The sequence below is a fragment of the Falco punctatus genome, assembly GCF_963210335.1.
Source record: "Falco punctatus genome assembly, chromosome: 5".
In the NCBI taxonomy this organism is placed as follows: domain Eukaryota; kingdom Metazoa; phylum Chordata; class Aves; order Falconiformes; family Falconidae; genus Falco; species Falco punctatus.
The window spans coordinates 15,516,276-15,541,216 of NC_137584.1; the positions used below are offsets into that span (position 1 = coordinate 15,516,276).

The following is a 24,941-nucleotide window of genomic DNA, read 5'->3' on the forward strand; positions in this document are numbered from 1 at the left end:
TGTCTTTAGTTAGTAGACTGCTATTTCCCTCTTTCTATTCAGATTCTAATCATTTTGGGTAAAAGATCAGGCATTTGCAAAGTGTCCTGCTCAATATAATCTCAATCTTGTCAGTGTGCTATTTTATTTCCACTAATTGTACTATTTATTACAGTTCAGTTGGTTCACAGCTGACAACATAAAGAAATCCTCCAGTGACGGGCATGTTGAATAGTGCCCCATGCTTCCTTTACTGCCTATATCAGACATTAATAGAGAAACACTATTACTAAGATGTGCTGACATCGTTGATTAGGCTTTTGAATACACTAGAAAGTAAACAGAAACATTAATTTTAATTTTAAACTCCATTAGGAATTGGAGAGTAAAACAAAACTGATGCCTGCAGAATACAAGTGGAGCTTTCTTAATAGAGCAGCTGAAACAGAACAAGGTCTTAAAAAAAAAAAAAAAAGATTAGTCAATTTGAGTTTGGTACAATGCTCTGGGTGATGCTCTGTTTGTGTTGAGAAAGGAATGTACTCTGAATAACTAGAAAAGATCAGGTGGGCACCTGAGGGAGATAAGGAGACTATCAAGTCAGGAAATCGTTGAACAAAGAAAACCGAAAGGTCTGCTCCACCTAGTTCCCACCTATTATGAATGGAATGATTGGGTGTCAAAATCAAATCAGTATGTATGTAAAGATGTTGTAACCTCTCACGAGAACTGTATAAATTACCTAAATTTTCACTGAAAACTTTGGAGCTAGTTTGTCTGGTGCAAATCGGCTAGCTCCCCAGCATTGCACGAAATAAATACCTTTGCTGCTTAAAGACAAATTTGGTCTCTAAGCAGTTACTCTGTGCCATTTTGGCATCACAGCAGCCATTTATTTTGTGGTTTCTAAGTGAAACTTCCAGAACAGATAGTAAAAGCATTTTAATTTTCCCAAAAATTGTCTATGTAATTCAAAGAGACTTACTTTTTATTTGCTACAAATTATAGGAAAGGAGAGAGAAAAAATATCCTTACTGTAATCCGTTATTGTAAGGTGTTATTGACAGGTATTGTTATGTCACACTATAGTTATTTTTATACACACAAATAATGTTGATAAGGCAAACTTTAAGAACTGTGATGACACCCCTGGCTCTGTTAAAATCAGTGACAGTTTTGCTGTTTTCTGAAAACAAGACAAGTTTCTCCATCTTACAGTATTCACCTGTGCTGGTTATATGCCAGCTGTAAAATGTTCAGGTCCAGATCCTTGGATAATGTATGTCCCAGCATAACTGAGCTGAAATCAATGAAGTCAAAGAAAGAGGAAAGAAATACAGAACATGCAATAAAAATAAAATAGTGGATGTGGACAAATTCTTCTGTGGCTTGTCTAGCAGGGCTTTTTTAAGGTTTAAAATTTCTGCAGCATCAGGAGGTTCCTTGGTTATAGATATTGACAGTGCCTAATATTGATGCAATTCTGTTGTTTGTGGGGTTCTGATAATAATCTTGCACGCTCTGCTTTGTCCAAGGAGTTCTGCTGGTTATGTGTTTTGTCATGTAATGTGGTTATGGCAATGTCTCTCCATTTTACAGTATGTTCTGGTTTTTCTCTTATACTGTTTTCAATCCATGTTAACTGATTAATTTTTGAATTTGACAATACAAGTCATATTTGGAACAAACTTCTTCTCTTTTTCTCATTTTCTCATTTTTGTTTACATTGTCCTTAATTCCTCTTTTTGCCTTTTGTTTATTTCTATCACTGCCCACCCCCACCTGCAGCTTAGGATTCCTTCTGTTATACATGGATCAATTTGCAGAAATATTTTGATTTCCTCTCCTCCTCTAAAGCTTCTAAAACTGCTCACCTTTTTTTTCCCCTCAGTGTTGTAGAAATTATATGAAGTAAAGGTAATCACATAGGATATTTTAGATCTTCACATACTACATATTCTAATTCTCTATTCCAGCTACTCTTTGTATTTTCAGATACATATGGCATTCTGGCTAGAGTTCCAAATAATTTATTAATTTCATTAATCTCAATTAATTAGCCAAAAAAGATAAAGGGGGTTTCACACCTGTAAAGCAACAGATGATGTGGCAATTGAGAACAATAATGAAATTTGTGTTATAACGTGTGTCTTTATACAGAGCAGCAATATGAAACTAACAATTTGGCAGGAAATGAGATTGTGGACAATTATGATATGCCATAAAGATAATCTATCCTGATGCCTTTTTCATTTAAAATATTTTTGCATTTTAGTCTAGACTGTCAGATTTTGATTCTCCTTTGAGGAGCAGGACTAAGAGATCAGAGATTGAATGCTTGAAAGTGACTTTAATTTACTTTTTCTGCCATTTTTGACATAGTTTTTTTCTGAGAAATCATTGAGAATAACTAGGAACTGTAGTGAATAGAATGTATTGAATGCTGGAATTATGATCTACTAATTGTTATGTATGACACTTATTTTGGCAGCCACAGGAGATGTGAATGTAGGTAGCCTTCTAGCTTTATGTGAATGGTATGATCTCATGACTACCAGTCTCGTTCTTCTCTCCTGTTTATCTCCGCAATGTAAGTTTTGTCATAATGAATGTGCTTTGTATATTTTCTCAGGTTCTCTTTGTATGTTCTCTTTGGAGTACTTACTACATTAGGGGTATTTGACAGACATAGCATAGTATGTTTTATCATACTAGGACTAGAAGGCATTACTCATAGGGTGGGATTGAGGATACAAATTTGTTCAACTTCGAGAACAAAAGACTGAGGGGTGAAGATTAATGCCTACAATTTAGGCATGAGGGGGAGCGGAGAGAGAGGTACTTATTTCTTCTCTCTGATGTCAGGTGAAAGGAAGTAAGGGAATGGCTTAAAGCTGCATCAGAGGAAGTTCAGATTGGATATCAGAAAAAAGCTCTTAACTGAGAGGGTGGGTAAACACTGGAACAAGCTCCTCAGGGAAGTGGTAACAGCCCCAAACCTGTCAGTGTTTAAGAAGTGTTCAGACAACACTCTTAAATAGATTGTTTAACTTTTAGGTTGCCCTATGTGGAGTCTGGAGGTGGCCTCTATGATCCTTGTGCAACTCTTTTAACTCTGGATAATCTGATTTTGTGATAGCTGTAGAGAAACCTGATCAAGCTTGAACCTGAAAAATTACCACTTCATGAAACTAGGTACTCTAAGAGTATTTTCTCCTACCCCATCTTAAAGTAAATGTTTATGCTGAAATATTGTCTGACATTTCATGAAGCTGTAGTACAGGGTTGTATATCTCTGATTAACTGATAATGTCAGAGAGTCCATTGCTCAGATAAAAAAAAGTGAATTGTTCATTAGGATTCAGAAGAACTCTGATGGTTCAAAACAAGTTTCATGACTTAGCCAATGAAAAGCAAAACATTAGAATTCCAGTTATATCTCTGGACCTTAAAGCTGCATGGTACATAAATGCTGTCAGTGAACTTAATGCTTATGCCAAAGTATACACTACTTTCTTAAAAAAATATGCCATCTTCTCACAGAAGCCACCCCTGTAGCCTCCCTGCTAACAAAACCTTGCCATGCAAACCCACTACACTGGAATGTGATCGTGGTGAACAGCTAGCACTTTGCCTGTGTGGATAAAGGGCATTAGCTCTTTCTGCTAGTTTATTAACTCTGTAAAGGGAAAAAGAATTATTTCCTTAAATAAGTGATTAAATGTATATTAATATAAAAGTTCTATTGGATAGGAAAAAAGAACTAGTGCAATCCCTCAATGAACTCTTTTTCTCCAAGATGGCAGTAGGAAGGGATTTCATTTGAGTATATTTAGAAAATTGAAGCATTTTTCAGCAGACATTATCTTTATAGGTCATGTACTGCCACAGTTGATTTAAAAGTAGGTGAAGATTAAACTATTTTTACTTATCAAAGAGCTTGCATATTTCTTGTGACTTAATTCCCATTTCATGAAAACTGAATTAGTCAGAAGGAGAGTCAAACCCATTACTGTGCTGGCCTGTTAGGGTAATTTCCTACCTCCTCCTCTTGGCGCTTATGTAGCTTGTCTCATAATAATTAGCATTGTTGGTTTGTTTGTTTGTTTTTGTTTTTGTTTTTGTTTTTGTTTTTGTTTTTGATTTTGTTTTTGTTTTAAAGAAAAAGCTCACAAAGCTAGACTCAACTGCTAGTCGTAGACAAGAATCACTACTGAGTAATAATTGAAAGCTGAGAAAGATAGTCTGTAAGATCCTTGACTGTGAAGATAAGTCTATTTATATTCTGCTGTCAGAGAGGCAGCCAATAGAACAGTGCAGAAGGGTTTTAAACTTGAAGTGACAGACTAGGAAAAAAGCTTTGCATTAACTTTTTGGCTGCCTATCAGAAAGGCATGATTGCATGTCATGAAGGTAAGTAGAAAGCATGTTTCAGATAATCATGATGAGAAATGATGCACAGGGTTACTAGTGATGTGGACCCATACAAAAGATATCTTTGAGCTGTTATGCAAAAGAATCTGCCAAACTTTGAATAGCCTGGATATGAGAATCTAGAGAAGAGCCCAAGCCTGAACTGATACTCAGTTAAAGACTTACAATAATGCTGTGTAAAATGATTAACTAAAAAAGCAAGCAGCTTTTAGGGTGATATCTGGTTAAAAAAAAAAAAAAAAAGATGAACAAAAACATTCATGATAAAACTGATTTCAAAATGAAGTGCATGGAAGAGAGCAGGAAATTTAATTGAAAAAAAGGAAGTCTTTACTTACTGTTGTATTAATTTCTTCATAGCTTCTTTACAGAATGTGGTTAGTAACATCTGTAGTATTTTGGAAGACTTCTTTTTCCTTTAATACACAGCAGCTTCCTCTAGTAATGGATTTTTTGTTGTTGTTCAGTTAATAAGAAAGAATTAAGAAATATTATAATTACATTCTAGAATTTAAACCTTGTCTAGTCAAAAAGTGTTTGTGTTCTGCAGAATACTTGTTTCCATCATGTGCGTATCCTTATGACAATAAATGCAATGAGATAATGTCAAGTTCTCATTTGCTTTTACAACCACTTCAAAGTATCTTTTTTCTTTTTGCTTTACTAGCACCTATGATTACAGCTAGAGCTGTGCCAAACTTTGGACTTAAGTACATCCACAGTCAACATAAATTCAATTTAAATTGAACAAGTGATAACTTTTCTGAATTTGTTCATCATAGTAAATATTGGCTCAGGAATAAAAGATATCATCTTTCTAGTAGGAAAGAAGCAAACATTTGAATTATCCAAACTGAAGTAATATTTGCTGAGAAGATATCACACAAGTGAGGTGATATTTCTCATGTGGTCCTTAATGCCATGAGCCTAGACTAACTAATCTACACTATCTCTAAAAAACTTTAAAAATAATATTTATCTTGTTTCTTAGATACAACACTTGTGTTTTCCTCTATTGGTTCTAATAAAACTTAAATATATTATTCCTGTTTGTAGTAGTGTTTGTAAAACCGTTCTGCTGATTTACGGCACATAGCCTGGGTCTAACATTCTGAATTTTCCTTAACTATATATAGACCATGTAAAAACACATATAGATATATATAAATATTTACACTCAAATTAGTTTATTTCCTTGGCCTTGCTACATGTCTGCACTATACACAGATGCTGAGTTTGCACTTGTGGTGGATAAACCTTGACTAACAGCCAAACTCCCAACCAGCTGCTTGTTTACTCCCCCTCTTCAATGAGATGAGGGAGAAAACAGGAAAAACAGGGATGAGACAGCTTGTGGCTTGAGATAAAAACAGTGAATAAAGACAGGAGACAAGTACCTGCTACTGTCATGAACAAAACAGACTTGACTTGGGGAAATTGGCTTCATTTATTATTTAATATTCAATTAATATAAATGTTTAATTACTGGTTCAGGTATTGGTAAAGAGATAAACATTCCACACTTGGGGAAAGTACCTTTCCTCCCACTTTCCCAGGCTCTTCATCACTCCAGATACCTTTTTCCGATATTGTTCTATCCATACGTTATATCTACAACGTTCTATATCACTGCAAGTTACGCTTGGACCTTTCATGAGGCGTCCAGTGGCACAAGGGTGTTGTGGTCAGGAGGCAGCAGTTTCTCTCTGCATCTCCGTCCTTCTCCCTCCCTCTGCTGCAGCACACTTCAGCACTGAGTTGTTGTTCCTCTTCCTCCTTTCATCACCTTGGCGTTCACTCTTTTCTCTCTTTTTTGCTCCTTCCTCCAACCCTAATCTCTCCCTGTGGCATTTTCTGTCCTTTCTTACACACCATCCCCTGAGGCCCCATCACCTGGGCCACTGGCCAGCTGTGCCCTGCAGGGCTGGGGTGGATAACAAAGATTCTCAGCCATTTGTGAATGACATCTCCTGTGCATAACTTGTGCCCCTTTTGCCTTCATCTGCTCTGACAGACCCTTCTGCAGGACACTGAGGTCACTGCAGTACAATGCAATTCTACTAAACAAAAAAGGCAGAGTTCACCTGACTTAATATTTCCAAACTTTGTGGCCCACATATCTTTGCCTGGTTCCAATAAACCTATGGGTGAAACAGAAGTTGAATTAGCTTAAAAGTTGTAAAATCACTGTGTAAATCTGGCATGTTTTTCATTACGTTCTGTACTCCTGTGTTTGTTTGGCTTCTGCCAGTCTTCAAGCACTAGATTAAAACAGCTTATTTCCTATACTAAAGGACAAAATAAAGGTGTTTTGGTTTTTTTTTTCACACCACAATTTATGTGACAAGACAGATTTTTTCTAAGGGCAGCACTTCAGACCAAGACATACATGGAAAAGGAAGTGGGTCCTTTCCTAGCACATCTTCCACTCAGCTGCCAACCTTGTGCAGGTTAAGAATGAAATAAAACAAAGGTGAAATTCCAAGTTAGGAACACAGGCTCAGCAGTTAGGCTCTTCAAACAGAAGTAAATTTGATAGGGATGCCATTGAGGGTAAGCCAGTGTGAAGTACCACATAGTGTTTTCACAGTTCCCTGTCTGATTACAATCACACCTTGATGATTTCTGTCCCTGATTGATGTACCATGCTCACTGATGTATGCATTAACTCTGGAAAAAGCACAATAAATAAATGCTTGGCATGTGTTATTTTCTCACTTCTTACTGTATATTGGCACCAGGAGTACATATATACCCTTGTATATATTTCCCTGATGACCATGATGTGGTACTCCTTCCTGTCCTCACTGACTTATAACCATCAATTCTCCCGACTATAGAAGAATTAAGCCTCTTGGGAGAAGCAAACATCTTTTGCTTAGATCTTGGTTTAGAGAAAGGCCCAATAATATTACATTATCCTGTGGTTTTCATCCTATTATTTCCCCTTCTCTAGAACAGAGGCTTTTAAGCTTGCCATAGTGCCATGGGATTCATATGCAGAATTCTTTTGAATTGCAGTTTCTTAACACCTACCTCACACATAGCTCTTCTTTGTTAGGATGGGGAGCTGTTACAGCCTGTGAATCAAATGAAGGTGCAGCAGCAGCAGAGGCAGATTTTATGGATGAAAAGCCCTGAGGTCAAACTCGGATGTGATTAAGCAAGGAGAAACTTGTGTGTCCTTAGCAGAAGTTCATCTGTTTAGAAGGTCCATCATTTTTATCCCAGAAACACTCATTGTTTCTACATTCATAGCTAGTCACTGAGTTACTTGTCAGGAAACATTGAAGTTCTGCTAAATAGACAAAAAGATAAATAAACCGGAAAAGGACAATTTAAATACCACCAGCTGTAGTTCAGCCATGCTTTCTGCTGCACACAATAAGCCCAAGAATACTCCCACCATGATGATCTTTTATGGTCTTGGAGCTATTTTTTCTACTATATAATAAGATAAAAGGCTTTTTCTCATTAGTGTTTTGTCTGTATCTTTTTCAATAATGACACCTACTAAACTTGGTAATGACCATTCAACAAAGGTAAGAATTACTAAAGTAATGAGACCTTACTTTGATTGATTTTTAGTGAGTGTTTTTTCTTGAAGAAGACCTACATGATCAACTTCATATGGAAAATCTCAAAGACAGTAGTGAGAAGAAAGAAATAGAAAGGAAAAAATGATTAAAATACAATGAATATCATAGAGGTTTTACATTTACAAAGTAAAAGCACAATTTCAGGGATAGAAAAAAAAGAGTTTTCTGTGATATATTAATGACATGGTGAGTGTACCAATCCTTGCTTTTTGTAATTTTAGGAAGAGAAAACATAATCAAATTAAATCATTCTCTGTCAGGTTATTAAAACACAACTTTGTCTGTTATCGATGCTACTTCTAGCTACATTGTGTTCTTTATTTTTCATTATAATTGAGAAAAAAAATTATTATGACTCTTCTACCTCACTTTAGATATGGTTAGCTGGTTGTTTTTATTCATTTACTTGGGATGTTACATTTTCCTTTATTTTTTTGGATCAAGGTTACTGTCTTAGCTTTTCTGATATGATTTTGTAAGATTTGAAAGGTTTTGCTTGAATATTTTTTTTCTATGTTCAGGGATATACAGAATAAGGAAGTAAACAATATTGCAAATACACATTATTTCAAAGCTAAGATAAAACAAATTTTGAGAACTGTTTTCTGAATTGTTTTCTGAAGAGCCAGTTAATATTTTTATTTTTACTTTTTAAAATATTCTAAACATTTAAAGATATTCCTTATAAACAGAGAATGATTTTTACTCAGGTGAATTGTTTTTAGAAACAGAATGTTCGTGATCATATATTTTAGTGTATCAAATCTTGCATACTGCTGGCTACAGATGAGCTAACTGGTATCCTATTCCTTTTCACAGAATGTATTCATTTAATTATTCAAGAATATTTTCATTTCATTGTCCTGGAAAATTGAAACCTACTTCTATATGTGTTCTAAGAATTATTCCTTTCTTACATATTTTTATTTTTATTATATTCTTTCTTTCTACATGTCTTACTACATTAACATTCATAGATTCCCTTATATGAAATACTACTAATAATGCAACTATAATAAAATAACCCAATATATCCTTTTATCACCCCAGATTAGCTTAATCTGATAGATTTCTACAGAGAGGATGGACTTCTTATAATATATTCAGTATTTATAGCAAAACAACTTGATCTGCCTTGACATATACATGTAATGTATGTACGTGATTTTTGATCTCCTAACCCTTTATACCAAGAAACTATGCAGTCAAGCACAGTGAATCCATAGCAAATTTACTTCTTACTCCAAAATACCTTCACCAATTGCTCAACAATTTACTTCTGAATGCAGCCCATAGCTCTGTCTTTTTATATCACTTCTGTGTTCAGGAAAATTTTAAGACCATGAGACAAAATAACAGCCTCCCCATAAATAAGAAGCAATTGGAAAGAGGAAGACAATTAAGTGTACTTTATTCCATTGGTCCAAAAGTAATGGGATTAATTTGCAAGAAGGGATATTTAAATTATATGTAAAAAAAAGGTAAGGATCTATCTATGGGTAAGGGTACTTAAGCTTTGTACCACATTGTCCGGGGAGCTTTTAGAATCCATATCATTGATATTTTTTTAAAAAATAGGAAAAGCAAATGTGTTAAGAATACCTCAACTGCAGCAGATTCTGATCTAGAGCAGAAAATTCGATTATATTATACCGCAAGTTCCTATCTAGGTCTATGTTCTGTGTTTTGTAACACTCCAAATACTGAAGTAATCATATCCACTTTTTCAAAACAATACTGGAAAACAATTGGAAGGGATCGATGTACAGTAGGACACATAGCAATATCAATTACAGTGTCTGGCCTTCAGTTTTGTACATGCTAGCATGGATTTCTGAAGAGGCTTGGCCTTCTCATTAGCCTGTTACAACCCTGCTGTGTGACAGAGCCATGTGGCTGTGGGTCTGAGACAATACCAATAACAACAACCAGAGAAAAGATAAGACTTTTAGCTGTTTGTTGTAATTTGAGGGAGCTTTAGCAAAAAATAATCATTATAAAGTTCCTGTCTTTTGTTAATTGTGCCAACCATGCCATTATTCGGTCAGTCTCCCTGAGAAGCAAAGAAGGTTTGGGTTGTTTGGGCTTTTTGTCCAGCCCAAGCACATACATGGTTAATCAGACAAAGTTTCTAATATTACAGTCTAAATGCTATGAATCCTGGACAGTTTGACCGTTCATCATTACTTAAGCTGGACTTGAAGCTACTTTGACAAAAATTATGTCTGCATAAGACACACTTTTAATGAGCTATACTACCATAAATCTTCATATTCTACCACATTTCAGATATCGTCAGGGGACTCCAGTTTGAAGCAGTAAATGTGGTTTCAAAATACTCCAAAATCAAGTGAAAAGAGCATTTCAGAATGCTCTTTCAAGGGTCTCGCGAACATCTAGCCTATATAACAAAATAAAACTCATTGTAGGATTTTATTGACATTGTAGTAGCCTACACCAGAGAAAAACTGTTAGCATTGCTAACAATATTTCCAGAAGTAATTCTTCATAGATAAAATTTTTCATATATAGTAACCTTAACAATCAAAACTTTTGGCTGTAGTTACGCAAATCTACACCAACTAACTCAAGGATGCTGCTAAATTTTGCATATTGTTTAACTAGCGTAATTATTCACCTATTAAAAAATACTTCTCTCAGAGTTTCAGGGGGATAACATACTCTCAACTGCTGACTGACAGGGATGCTTCCACATAGTTTTAATTAAGAAATTTGAGTTTGCAAGGGAGTATCACTTCCAATTTATTTTTCAGTCTACACATACTTTGAGCTCTTTTAGTAAAAAATCTGAGTGCTTAGTCTTAAGGAAGAAGTGGATATAGCATCAGATATCCAAAATTCTTTGAGTAGGGATGTCCTTATAGTTTTCTTATAATTCATGCCATATGAGATAACTTCCCCACAGAAAACACTACACTCAAGATGCTACAGTATCTGTAACAAAATCAACAGTTCAAAAGAGTCTTTATACCCTTCCCTTTCCTCACTGGGAAGCAAAGATCCTCCACATTAAGAATTTTTGGCATAATTTTAAAATAAAAAGAACAAGTTGTTGAAAGGGATGGTTTCTAAATATACATGCAATTCTACATCTAAATCTACATACCTGTTACCTGTGTACTACTCACATTGATTTGGTCATACCTTAACTGATCTGGACTGTAGTATTACAAAGTTGTTCAAACTGGCTTTTCATAAATAATGGCATACAAATGTATAAGCTTCTTGGCATCAGTAGGGCAATTCATGAGAAAGGTAGTTGGTGGAGGTTTTTTTGACATTAACAGGCAATACTCGTATTTGATTCCTCCTTTTTACTGTATTATACATGCCTCTGAGATACACTTTGATTACAGACCCTTTTTTACACAGGCACAAGCAAAATCCACACTAGCACTGGGGGTATAGTTTGCCTTTTTTCTTCAGAAAGGGGAATGGTTGTTGGATGGGTCACTGAATAGCTGCTGGTTCCAGCAGTGTATACCATCCATACTTTGTCTATGCAGAAAGTTGCATTTCCTAACATATTTCTCAGGCTTTCAAGTCCCAGTTGCGGTCCTCAGAATAGCCATGCACCTGATCTATCCCTTTCCTTCAGGCTGATGAGGCAGCTGTTCAACTAGCTGACTTTTGGACTTTGCTTCTTAGCCCTTGACAGCACCCACCCCACCCCATCAGAGAGAGGTGAAAGATCCAGTGTCAAATTTTGCTGCAAATGAAATGAATGAAATGAAATGGATGAAGAACAGAGCAGCTCCCCATATAAAAAGTACATCAAAGCTCAATGAGAGATCAGAGTGGGGGTGTGTGTGTCTCAAAATTAAAAATCTGACATTTGTAATTGCTCTATTTACCACAGTCTAATATTTGTGGTCACCACAAAGGCTATTTAGTGTAGGCTTGTAAAATTCCTTTTGCTTCAGATAAGACTAAAAAGAATGACCCAAGGTCTCTATGAGAAAATATTTACATTTTAGTTTCCACAGAAAGTTTTCTCCCCTTGGGTTTGCCATACATAGTGACAAAAAAATACAACAGCTTTGCTATTAGAAGTATTTTTCTCTTTATAGCAGCCTATGCATAGATTTTTTTATGTCTGTATCTTTTAGTTATGGAATTTTTGAATTTGTAACAAATGCTTCAGTGAATCACCCAAAGTTCCAGCCTGCTATTGTTTTACAATGCTGTAATAATGATTCATTGCCTGTGATGCAGCAATCCCCTGGAGTATCTTCCTGACCTTCTGTCACTCTTACTATCATTTTCTTTTTGTAAAGAGAGTGATCAAAGCTCAACAATTTGAAAACCCAGTCCAATATTTAGCTTTGTAATTGGTAGCATTCTCATCATGCCCACAGGTTTCCAGAACATTTTGCTTAGAAATATGTTAATTGATTTCTTAGTTTCTGGTGCATAGTTCAACTGCATGCCATAAACATAATATTCATAATTCACTTTAAGGTATGCTGAAAAAGTTATTTACATATACTGTTCTATTTTAAGAGTCATCCTAGAATGCATCTTTTCTGATATGGCCATCCATGGTATGAATAATAGACTAGAAAGATAAAATATAAATTAATAGGGCAAATAATTTTGGAAAATGTGAGTATTAAACTATTAATGACCTTATTCACAAGGTAAGACAAGTTATTTTCCTAAATGTTTGAACTAAATTAAATTCAATTCCAGTTCATTTTTCTGAAGTACAGATGAAAAGAAAATGCTCTAAATGATAAATGTTTCCCACTGCTAAATTAAACCCATTGATAATTTTTTTTAAAGAGAGTTTTAAATTGTGGCAAAGTTTGTTTCTCATCAAAAGACATTTATCTACTCATATTTTCAAGTGTATGTTTTACCAGGTACATAAACCACATTTTAAAACAGCCAGGATTTAAAAAAAAAAAAAAAAAAAAAAAAAAAAAAAAAAGAGGAAGGAAAAAAAGCACTTAAGAGAATTACATCATTTGAATATGCAATGAAAAAAATTACTAAGGTCAAAGTACAAGACATTCAAAATACAGTCATTTTGAGCACATCAACAGTAATAAAAACAGTATAAAATGTACACAAAGTACTTAAGTTATATTTGAGTACCTCATTTTTCTTTCAAAGAATTGCTAGTTAATTCTATAGTTATGTTAAATACTTACTTATATTCTACTCTGCTATTTTTGCTTACTTGGAACTCTTTCAAACTTCACTGTGAAAATTTCTAAGTTTTCAGAACTGAAGCTGATCTGACTTGGAATAATCTTATTTAAATTCATGAGCTACACTCCTCTAGCTTCATAAACTGGCTTTTGGATCCAGGTCCATACTGGAGATGCTCCTGCCCCATTTTGGTTTCTGTAGTCTAGGCTACATGTACAAAAGCTTCTAATAAAATTATGGTTTATGTGTAAGCAAAGAGTTCCTCTAAGTGCAAAAAATTAGGCAGCATAACCATATACTGCAACAAAATGGTAGGAAACTTTTTTGCTTGACTTCTGTGATCATGTTTGTCAGAAACTGAATGGACCCTTCCATTCAATTTCACTTGTTGGAAGGTCTTTAATCCCACTTTGTCAGTGGAATATTCTTTAAAAGAGGACATTACATCAAACAATAGATTTAAATATGGGGAACACTTGCCTTGTGTTGTATAGAAGAAATAAAAAGTTGCACCCATGTTTATGCTTGGCATAAACTTTATTGATTAATATGAACATTTTTTATTAATAGCTCCTCAATTTAATTTTTAGAAATTATGACTTCATTTTCATAGTTCATAAATAAAGCTTTTCTTTTTTATATTATTTTTTACTGTTAGCTTTACAGATTTAATAATAATATTTAATACATTATTTAATAATAATAAATTACTGAATTTTGACAATCATTAATTTTAGTTAACCTCTGCAGCTGATCACAAGTAGTCCTGTATGTTCATATTTCGAACTTTAAGTGCTTGTATGTACACAGCCTGGTTGTCTGATGTGGACTTTTTTGCCCAGTGTAGGTGAACTAAAAGACTGCAGAATGAAAATAAATAAGAAATGAAAAGCACCTGGAATTATTTATCATTTTACAGGTATGCACTACCCCATGATACTAAATTATTTAATCATGCTTTGCATTTTAATACATCAGGTCTATTTGGTACTAATAGCAGCTGTAATAATAATAGTAATAACAATATTCTTAGTAGTAGTAGTTATACTAAAATGCTTAATAGCACGTGGCTCAGAATACAGCTGGGCTTGTACAAATGTACCTCAAGTCAAACACACAGAGAATCCATTTTCCAGCATCATATTTCTCGAGCATATGGTGAAAGGAAAGGGTAAACTGCACCATCGTGTGAAACAGATTAAACAAGGCACTAACCATGTGATATTTGCTGCAGGCATTCTGCCTGCAGGATGCTGATGCAGAGAGAATGCCTTCAGGAGTATTAGACAAGTGTGGTCAGGAACAACTAATACTTCACACTTTTAAATGGAAGCAGCATTTACACAGGCTTCACAGTATAAAAAGGGCAAAAGAGCAGCTGTGCACCAGTTAACTATTTAAAACCACAACACATCTGTGAAAATGTTTCCTAATGACTATGGTTAAAGATTATTGTTAATCAAAATAAAATTCAAATTAGCTTAGATGTTACTTCAAGCTTTAATAATGTAGCTCTGTGAGATACTCCAAAAATAATTCACAAAACCAATTCCTATATGGGGCAAGTAAGAAGGCTTGAAGTACACTAATACCTATTTTACATGAAAAAATGCAAAACTGTGTTTCATTTGCAAGACACCAAAATGTTCCTAGAACTACTTCACTGCTAAGACCTCTCCTTCCCTGTCACCTGCCTCCCCCTATGCCAGAATATTAGGAAGTTCAAAATGCATAAGAATTTATCTTTAACTGGTCATAGAATTTATAATGCAGCTGGGATTAAGTCCCATCAGTGTCCTGTGTAGGCAGCCAGTGAGCAGGAATCTCCAAGAATCAGTTCACTAAACAGCCAGGGTCATAAATCTGGAAATGGAGGTCCAAGTTTTGGGACTTGAAGACATCCAAGAAGGCAAGAATTTCAGAGGTGTCAAAGGGAGAGACAGGGATGGAACCAGTTCCTTAGCCCAGTTAAGCACACAGTTTACAAACTAGAAATGCTTCATCATTGTCAAAGAGTTTCACTGAAAATACTATTTTTCACAATTCTCTGAAATTCTAACTTACTGTCACTTCACCCTGAAAACAAGCAAAGATGATCTGTATAAATTTCTGAAAGTATCTACACCTTACTTAAACTATTTTTATCAAAGTCCTCTTAGTGAAATTTATAGCTGAATTTTTATACAATTGGTAGTCTAGATTTATGCTTTTCTGAGTGAATGAAATGCCATGATTTGAAGACTTTTGACATGGTGAAATGCATTTGGGAAGAAATTTTGTAAATCATACAAACTTTCATATTCTTGCACAATATTATAAAGCTGCTACAGAAGATGTGACCATGGGTCACACTGTAAAGCATTTATTATCTCTGCAGTGGACTGTGTCCTAAGTAATAAAGCCTAGGATTTAGAAAGTATTTTATATATTCAAAGCTCTGTACAAACAGTAATTATTCACAGAATTTAAGAAGTTCCTTTGTTGCATCAACACAAGCTTGGACAAATTCAGATTTGTTTTGTTAACATTGCAGAAGTTATAAAACACCCCAGAATATTTAGCACAGGTAAATACTTCCAGTATTGAGAATAAAACTGTTTACAGAAAAAAAAAAAATTATAACCCCCTTGTATGTGTAGACTTTGGCCTTTTTTTCCCCTAAAGGCTTTTTGTTTGGAAAATTTCAACCCAGTTGAGTAACTAATACCAAGAACTCAAATAACTAAGCAGCTTGTCTTAAGAGATGCAGTGAGAGAAGAGATTAAGCCCTTATTCTAGTTCAAAATAAACAGGAAGCTGAGTGCCAGTCTCTGGGATGAGAAAGCAGTGAGCTTCTCTGCAAGCTACTAGCTGTTCTATGATGTAAGCACTCATTTTCTATGAGTAAAATGATGAAGTATCTTTATTATACTATGAAAGAGGGATATTGTTGAAATCCTGAGAAGTTATACATAGGAAAAAAATAGCCTAATGTTATTCAAAATTAATGAAAGAACTTTTGAAGAACAGTTTAGTGCACTCTACTTGCAGTTGCTTAAGATTCACATGTTTCTTTAGCACTCATCTGCATTAATCTAATAATAAAATCACTAAAAAGTTATGTCATACAATTCTTGCTATCCAGAGGGTACCAACATGCATTCCAAATTGATCTATGAAACCTCCACTGCATCTTGTAGAGATCACTTCACACATCCCTGAAATGCAGCCACTTTAGGTAAAATTCAGCACCTGTTTAACAATGCAAAGCAAACCTCACATAATGTTTTACTAGAAGAAAAAGAAATGCAGAGTCCAAATAAAATGCAGGGGGATTTACTGGCACAGTATAATTACTTGTGTTGGAATTTGTCCAGGACACTGGGGTTAATGCTTCTACTGTTACGGAAAATCCCACTAGTTATTTAATGGCTTCAAATGGCAAAGGCTGGAGCAGATTTGATGTCTGATATAAAGTAGGTGATAAGAATTTTTCAAGGGTCTTTGTGTTTGAGTCTGATCTCACTCTAATTTGAATGAAGCATAGTACTTACTGTTCTGTGTAGTTACCAATGATCTATACTAGCAAGAGAAAAGATATGCCTGGTCACAAGAAAGCTTTGTGATCCACTGAAGTCTGTATTTTTTTTTTATGTTAGATATGCATAATATTGCAAATACAGGCTATTAAAGGTCATGACTCAAAGAACCACTATCAGCATAAGATGTAAAATCATCAGAAAGTAAGCAAGTTATTCAGGGCTATATTTCTAAAATAGTCACAGTTCCTGCATTATTCTGAGCTGAAGTGATAGCTCTCTAAATAGGATCTCTCTACTTAAAATACAATCCTAAGATCTTATTAGGGAAGAACCACATTATATACTAGAAAGAAAAGCTGGTAAGCAACATATGAAAAATATATCAATCTGCAGTGAGAACCTTTCTGCTATCTGTGAGAGAACTCACAAGTACTCAGGTCCAGAAAAAAATATATCCCAAACTCTGACAATTCTGCTGTAGTAGTTTAGAAAATGACTATATTAATGTACATTTTTTTTTAGATATTAATCTGCTTTATATACTGAAAATTGGTTGTAAGTTAGTATTGTTGTATCATGGAATATAATTTATATAAAGGCTGCTTCCACTGAATGGAGGAACTGGCAGTGCAAAAGCTCATAAGCCAATATACAGGTATGTTTTACCAGGTGTTGAACAGAAGTAGCCATAAGACTTCCATGTGTATGTGTGTGCATGAGTTTTTTTATGGGATTTGAAAGGATTATTCATTTTTTTGCAAGGCCTGTGAATGTCACAACACATTCTAGTCTGTTACTGTTAAAAAACCCACATACTTTGACAGACCGTAATAACGTTGAAAATAAATTCTTATTGATTTTTTCATATAAATCCTTCATTGTTCTTAAAAAAATAATTTAAAAGTTACTTTTTTTCCTCTGTTTTATAGTTTATGTTATATGCAAGTCAGAATGAGAAACAAAAACCTGGCATATAGCCTTTCTTTTAAATGATTCCTACCTAGCTCAGCATTGCCTCTATCTTGGCTGTTTCAAGGCTTCTAATCTAATTGTTACTATTTTCAAAGTAAAGAAATGGACATCAATTCCATAATTTATATTCAAGATAAATAGGTGTAACTGCCCTCTCTTTTCTATTGACTAAGGAAAGAGCCAGACAGCTAGTTTAGGAGAGACAAAATGTTTCAAAAATTTGGATCTTACAATCTCCACATTGCAACAAATAAGTGTCACTGGAAATTAAAGCGTCCTTGAAAATCTATCTTAAAAACTCATTGAATGGTATTGATATTTGTACTTTTAAGAAATGTGCTTTTAAATTTATATTCTAAACTGTGCCTTTAAAATACACTTAAAATATGTCATGACAACACTTTTGGAAATGGAAATGTACTCCTAATTCAGTCTCATCCTTTTCTAAGTTTTACCCTGTATTCTTGGCTATAGGGTGAACAAAAATTGCAGCTCTAGCACTTCAGCTATTACAAGACTGAGTTTTAAACATTATGTATATCTTTATAACCCAAGGTTCTTTTCTTCCTTTGGTTAATGATAGGAAAGATAAGAGACAGAACTCACAAGTCTTTGTTGCAATTTGATGTTATTGTTTTCCTTCATTTTTTTTTTTTTATAGCATTAGAATCAATTCTACACAATTGTTCTTCTCTGACAAGCACTTCATTTTATAGAAGTCAATCACTTCAACCAAATAACTTATAATCCAGTTTCATAACAGTTCTCAAATTATTATAAATAACAGCCCTAAATGTAAAAGAGCTTTAAGACTATATGTAGCTTCCTGATTAAAACATTTTTTAAGTTTAAACCCCACAATTAGGCACAATAAAAAACTACACTATAGAAAAAGACTCTTCACAGTTGCTTGAAAAAGAAGTCAGAAGTTGACTTTTTTATATTTTCTTCTTCTAAAGAATGAAATGTAACTAGTTGTTATCTAAATACCTGGAAAATCTTTTACTACATTCACAGTGATGAGGTATATGGGGAGAAAGATAGTGCAGTCATTAAAAAATAAAGAATAAGTCAAAACAAATGTTGCAGGCATTGTTTCCTATAGGTTTATGAAAAAGAAGAGAAAGATTCAGTCACAGGCTTGTATTTTTCTTTCTAAGAAAAAATCAAGTGTTATTACATTGATTTTAAAGAGTTATTAAACTTCTTGCTGGGAACATGTCTATGTACAGTTTACAAATTATGTGTCATACTGAGGACTCATTAATTGTGTCATAATGACAAATTCTACTTGTAGACCTGTCTCTTCCACTTGCAGTTTAAATTTAAATTCCACCACTCTATGAAGCAGGAATTAATGTAAGCAAAGTTCTTGAGATATTATAGTTCTTTATTTAAATTGAAATATTTTGTAGGAAAATGCTGCTTTATTTTTCTTTCCCACCTTTCCCCCAAGTCTGAATGACCAAAGTGGCATTCTTCTCTGTCTACCTAACACACTCGCTCACTATGTTTTTCTTTTTTTAAGTGATTCTCCCAAGATGATAACAATCTCTTGTCGGTGCCTTATGCTCAGCCCATCACAATCCCTTTAGTGAGGTGATGGGCAGCACGGGAGGTTGGAGTCTGTGCCTTGTTGTATCATTCTACTGTTCAGTCCTTACGTATTTTCCTCCTGTCATGGGTTAACCCTGGCTGGATGCCAAGTGCTCACCAAAGACGCTCTGTCACTCCCCCTCAACCAGGCAGGAGGGAGAAAATATAATGAAATGCTTATGGTTTGAGATAAGAACAGGGAGAGATCACTCACCAATTACTGTCTTGGGCAAAACAGACTTGACTTGGGGAAATCAATTTTATTGCCAATCAAATTAAAGTAGCTTAATGAGAAAAGAAAAACTAAGTCTTGAACCACCTTTCTGTCACCCCTCCCTTCTTCCCAGGCTTAACTTCACTCCCAGCTTTCCCTGCTTCCTCCCCGTGAGCAGCACAGGGGTATGGAGAATGGGAGTTGCAGCCAGTTCATCACACAGGTTCCTCCTCAGAGGGAGGATTCCTCACTCTTCCCCTGCTCCAGCATGGGGTCCATCCCACAGAAGACAGTCCATGAACTTCTCCAGTGTGAATCCTTCCCATGGGCTGCAGTTCTTCATGAACTGCTCCAACATAGGTCTTTTCCATGGAGTGCAGTCCTTCAGGCACAGACTGCTCCAGCATGGGTCCCTCACAAAGTCAGAAGTCCTGCCAGCAAACCTGCTCCAGCGCGGGCTCCTGTCTCCACAGATTCACAGGTCCTGCCAGGAGCTCCACTGTGGGCTTCCCACAGGGTCACAGCCTCCTTTGGGTGCATCCACCTGCTCCAGCGTTCTCCTCCACGGGCTGCAGGTGGAGATCTGCTCCACTGTTAACCTCCAAGGGCTGCAGGGGCACATCCTGCCTCACCATGGTCTACACCATGGGCTGCAGGGGAATCTCTGCTCTGGCACCTGGAGCGAGGCCTCCCCTCCTTCACTGACGTTGGTGTCTGCATAGTGGTTTCTCACATACACTCACTCCTTTCTCCACTGCTGTGGTTTGCACCGCAGATTTTTTTTCTCCCTTCTTAATATGCTATCACAGCAGTGCTAACACTGTCACTGATAAACACAGCCTTGGCCAGTCTTGGAGCCAGCTGGCATTTGTACTGTTTGAATTAGGGGAACCTTCTAGCAGCTTCTCACAGAAACCATCCCTGTAGCCCCACCAGCTACTAAAAACTTGCTACGCAAACCCACTATCACCTCTACTGTTTCTTGCTTTCTACTGCTTTTCTGTACTGGCATGGGTTCCTCTGTGGCCTGCAGTCCCCTCAGAGGTGTCCCTGCTCTGGCATGGATAATCCATGGCTGCAGATGATCGGGGGTGTCTCTGTTGCAGCACAGGTCACCCCATGACTGCAGTCCTCTTAGAAGCATTAGCCCTTATGGTATGGAGCTGCTTCTTCCTTGAGTGTGACTCCAGCTGTGTCCCCAACAATGTTCTTTTCCACATGTCTCCTGCTTCCTCCTCCATTTTCTCCAAACCGTGCCTCTTCACACAGTTCTCCTCTGGTGTCCGCTTTTGTGTGTCTGCCCATGCCTCCTCTCACGTAACTTTTTCTTGTACCTCCTCATTTCTTTCCTTTTGTGGAGACACAAATCTCCTCAGGTGTTCCCACACATCCTGCTCCTTGCAGCTTCCACACTTTCTTAACTATGTCTGAGTAGTGGTGCTGCGTGTTCTTCTCACCAGCTCCAGCTTTGGGACACAGTGGCATGCTTTCAACCACTGCTGAGCCAAGAGCTTGTGACCTTCTCCCACACAGGTGTAGTTTGAGGGGCAAGAGCAGAGAGATCTCATGGTCTCCTTTCTGAAAAGGGCTGACAGGCAGAAAGGTGACAGGAATGAGCAGTGATCCTGTCCAGGAAGCACAGGAGTACAGAGACCTAAAATGCTGAGATCTAAAAACAATGATGCGTGAGAGCACAGGCTGAGCTTCACCAGAGCTGCCTGACATCTTCCAATTATTATTGCTTATGAGAAAAAACAGATACAGATAAACATATAGTACTTGATGTAATTTTTAGGAAAGGAAGAGTATGAAAATAGATGCCATTAAGATCATAAATCACATTATGAAGCAGACACACATAAAGAAGTTATACACACTGTAATGAAACCCATTTGTTAAGGCGTGAAATACTTGTATTTTACAGAGAAACCACAACACATATATTTTAGAATGCATGCTAAAATACATCTCTTTACAATATAACAGATCCACCAAGTGGACAATTCTCAGATAAAATATGACATTAGGCTCCAAGCATATTATATTAAAATTAATAGAGATATGCCAATTTCAATATTTTTCATATAAAAATGGTCAATACCAGAAATTAGGAAGTTTATTTGATTTTATTGCTTAGGCTTGCACTTCTTACATCATAACCTCAGCTTACAGGTCAGCAATACTTGTTTTGTCACAGGTGTTAGTGCAGAGCTGTGTTTGATCCTGACTTCCTAACAACAGCACACTATTAATTCTTCAGATACATCTAAGCTACAAGATGCACTCTAGGTTGTGCTGAAAGACAGCTTGTATTTTGGAGGGAAGAAGTTCAACAGTTACGTGGAAAATATAAATTAGGAAGAAAATTATATAAAGTGAATATATAAAGTTATATAAAGCCCTATCATTTAACTACTGAAGGGGAAAAAGGGAATTTACACTTCTTATGTTTGTTACATGCAAATGTGTTTTTGAAACAGAGTTTTCACGTATGTTATCTCCTCAACTGTGTCTCAGCATTGTCTGGGATACTGTTATTTGGCCTGAGGCAAAGCCACACCCAGAGCTGTGTTAACAAAAGAAATGGACACCCGTTGAGCAAGAGCTCAACCTCATGCCCCGGTTTATTAACTAGTATAAGTGTTGCAATAAACTTTATGGCCAAAAAACCTGTTATGATAATTCACTCTGTCATTTTGCTTAATGCTGGTCTTTAGGTAACAAGCAATTAATTCACTATTCTCTGTTTGTGCTAGTAGATTAAGTTTTTTTCCTAGATTAATTCTGCATATCTTGTATCTTGCTATTGCTTATATATTCTACACTGTGAAGCCCTCTTTCAGGTGCATTCTCCTTTTTACATATTTTTAGATAGATTATGACTCTTTCATCTTCTTTCCTAAATGACCAAGCAGACTGTAGGTGAAATCCAGCCCTAGACTCACACATTTGCATTTAACTATCTGTAACACAGGTATCTACATGTAAACTAGTTAGATATCTAAGCTTTCATCACAGTCCATGGAGATCTAATCAACATAGTTAAAGGCTCATAGCAAAGTCTTCAGGTGCAGGTGCATGTGTCTGCTTTAGAATGAGCTAAACATGTCTCTGCATGCCATCAATTATATTGATCAAAGTCACAGTCCAGTTGCACAATTGTAAGTACTTTGTGCCATTATAGGCACCCTAGAGCATCTGAGATATCTAGGCTGCACTGGTAAATGTGACACAGGACAAGCAGGAGAGACGTGACCACCTAGAGTGATACCTAGAGAACAAACATCTCAAATTCACAAGACACCTAGCTAATTTAGTCAGGCCTAAGATACATACTGAATATAAAGGAGGTTAATCATTTAGGGCACTTGTACATATCTACACTACAGACACATCAATGTACATGTCTGTATTCAACACAGCCCAGCTTGCATGGGCTAAATCCAAAGTTTTGTGAAACTCTCAGTTCTTGTACCACTTTTGCAAATCATCCCCAAACTCAATATTCCAGCTGGGATCTTATCATTGCTGAGTACACATGTAATGCCTCCTTTTTGTTCCTGCTTAACAATTTTCTGTTCACACTTGCATGGATGGCTTTAGCCCTTTCTTGCTGATGCACCACGTTTTGTGTAGTTGGTCTTTCATGATGATCCCCTAAATCCTTTTTCAGAATTATGTCTTTTCACAGTCTATTTTGGCTATATTGAAATGAAAAGTGGTTGCAGAAGTTAAACTTGATTATTTTGTTTTTACCAAAGTTTTGTGACACACTTCTTCACATATCAAGAGGAAGAATCTCCAATAAACTAAGAATTAAAAGTGGTCTAATGTTTAGAATCTAAACCTTCTGCTTCTAAGATCTTTACTAACTGGGATAACCTGCAGTAGAAATTACTCTAACACATAAGATTTTTCAAACTCTTAATACTTCTAGAATTTTTCTTCAAAACATGTTACCACTAGAGATTTTTACATCAAAAATGAACCAACAAGAAAACTAGCAGAACTTCACAGGGCCAAAGGAAGCAGAGACAGAGGTTTTGTTGGATAGATTTAAATGAACGTGTATATTCTAACAGTATTTTAAATCCTCCAGGCAACAATTCTACCACACAAGAGCATGCTAGCAGATTTTGCTCTTTTGAGCTTAAGGGTAAACCTCACTGTTTCAGTAGACTTCAAGAGAGGGCCAAGTTATTTATATGAGGAAAAAGACAGTCAATAAAACACAGTTGTAAAGCATCTTGTAAGAATGGAAGATAATTTAAAAATCAATGAATTGTTCAGCTTCCAATGAATAGAAACAAAATGTTCTCTTTTCATTGGTGCCTTTGTGGGACTCTCTTGCCATTTTATAAATGTAACATGCAAGCAACCCTTTCTTCAAATCTGTCGTTGCCTTTTGTTGCAACCATTATACATCACAGTACTGCAGTCAGCCTAGAAGGACCATAAGACTATCAGCTGCCTTGATGGCTGGAGATGTATGTCCCTACTAGAACATGAAATTAAACATTTCAGCTATCATTACTGTTCTTTAAACTGGTTTGAGCAGAACTTGATGGCTTCAGGTTTTCTGTTTGCGATTTAAAAATATTATAGCTGACGGGGGGTGGGGGGTGGGGGGGTGGGGTGTGTGTGGGGAGGGGGGGGGAGGGGATAGGAGGCTAATGTGTTGCAGCCTACAACTGCAAAGCAAATGTATGCTTCTCAGAAAACAAAGATGAGAAACATGTCAGTAATGATGTGATACTTCTGGTCATTTGCCAGACTTTGAGCACTAGAGTTCTTGAATGTGCCAAAATATTTTTCAATAAAAGTTTTTTAAAAAAATATTATGTTCCAGTATCATTATTTTTTTTGGGTGGGGGAAAAAAAAAAAAAGATGATAGAGTGCTTAAATCGCTGATTCATTAGATGTTAGCCTTTAATTTCAGAGGTTGTAAATCACCTCTTTTCAGACAGTGCCAGCAAGGTTTTATGTATCACGTAATCCCATTTAAAATCTGCAATAGGAAGCTAATTGAGACTTAAGTGATGTGTCATCCCTGTGCAGGCCATCTGCACAAGCTGAATTGCATTCAGAGGCAGCCTATGAGAAACTACAGAGTACCCAGTTGCTGCTTGCTGGAAAAATAAAGTACAAATTTATCTCTGCCTCAAATAATGTGGTAAAATGAATTACAGGCAGTTATAAAATAGTCCAGACCTGTATTTCTACATTGGTTGATCAAGTTCAAATCAGAACCTGTTTTCACCATCTGCAAAAAAAGCTCTAATTTGACCGATTTTGGCTTTGTATTTCCTGGCACTGTAAGAAACTCAGCAACTGGATCAGTGTTCTTGTCCTCAGTGTTTTGCATATGCAGGAACAAATAAAACAATGTTCCTTAGGTTTTTCAATATATTGCATGGAGAAGCCTCATCTCCCAGTCTGCTGCCCCC

General features: G+C 36.0%; 1 protein-coding gene across 3 annotated transcripts in view; it reads left to right on the top strand.

The window, feature by feature from the left end:
• Nucleotides 1-24,941, top strand: part of EYS (eyes shut homolog) — a 1,034,174-nt gene that overhangs the window by 20,349 nt on the left and 988,884 nt on the right. For all 3 annotated transcript variants that reach the window (XM_080388797.1, XM_080388796.1, XM_080388798.1), the window contains exon 1: nt 1-24,941. This exon is cut by the window's left edge and continues 20,349 nt beyond it; it is cut by the window's right edge and continues 11,903 nt beyond it. The gene's annotated coding sequence lies outside the window, so the exon portion shown is untranslated.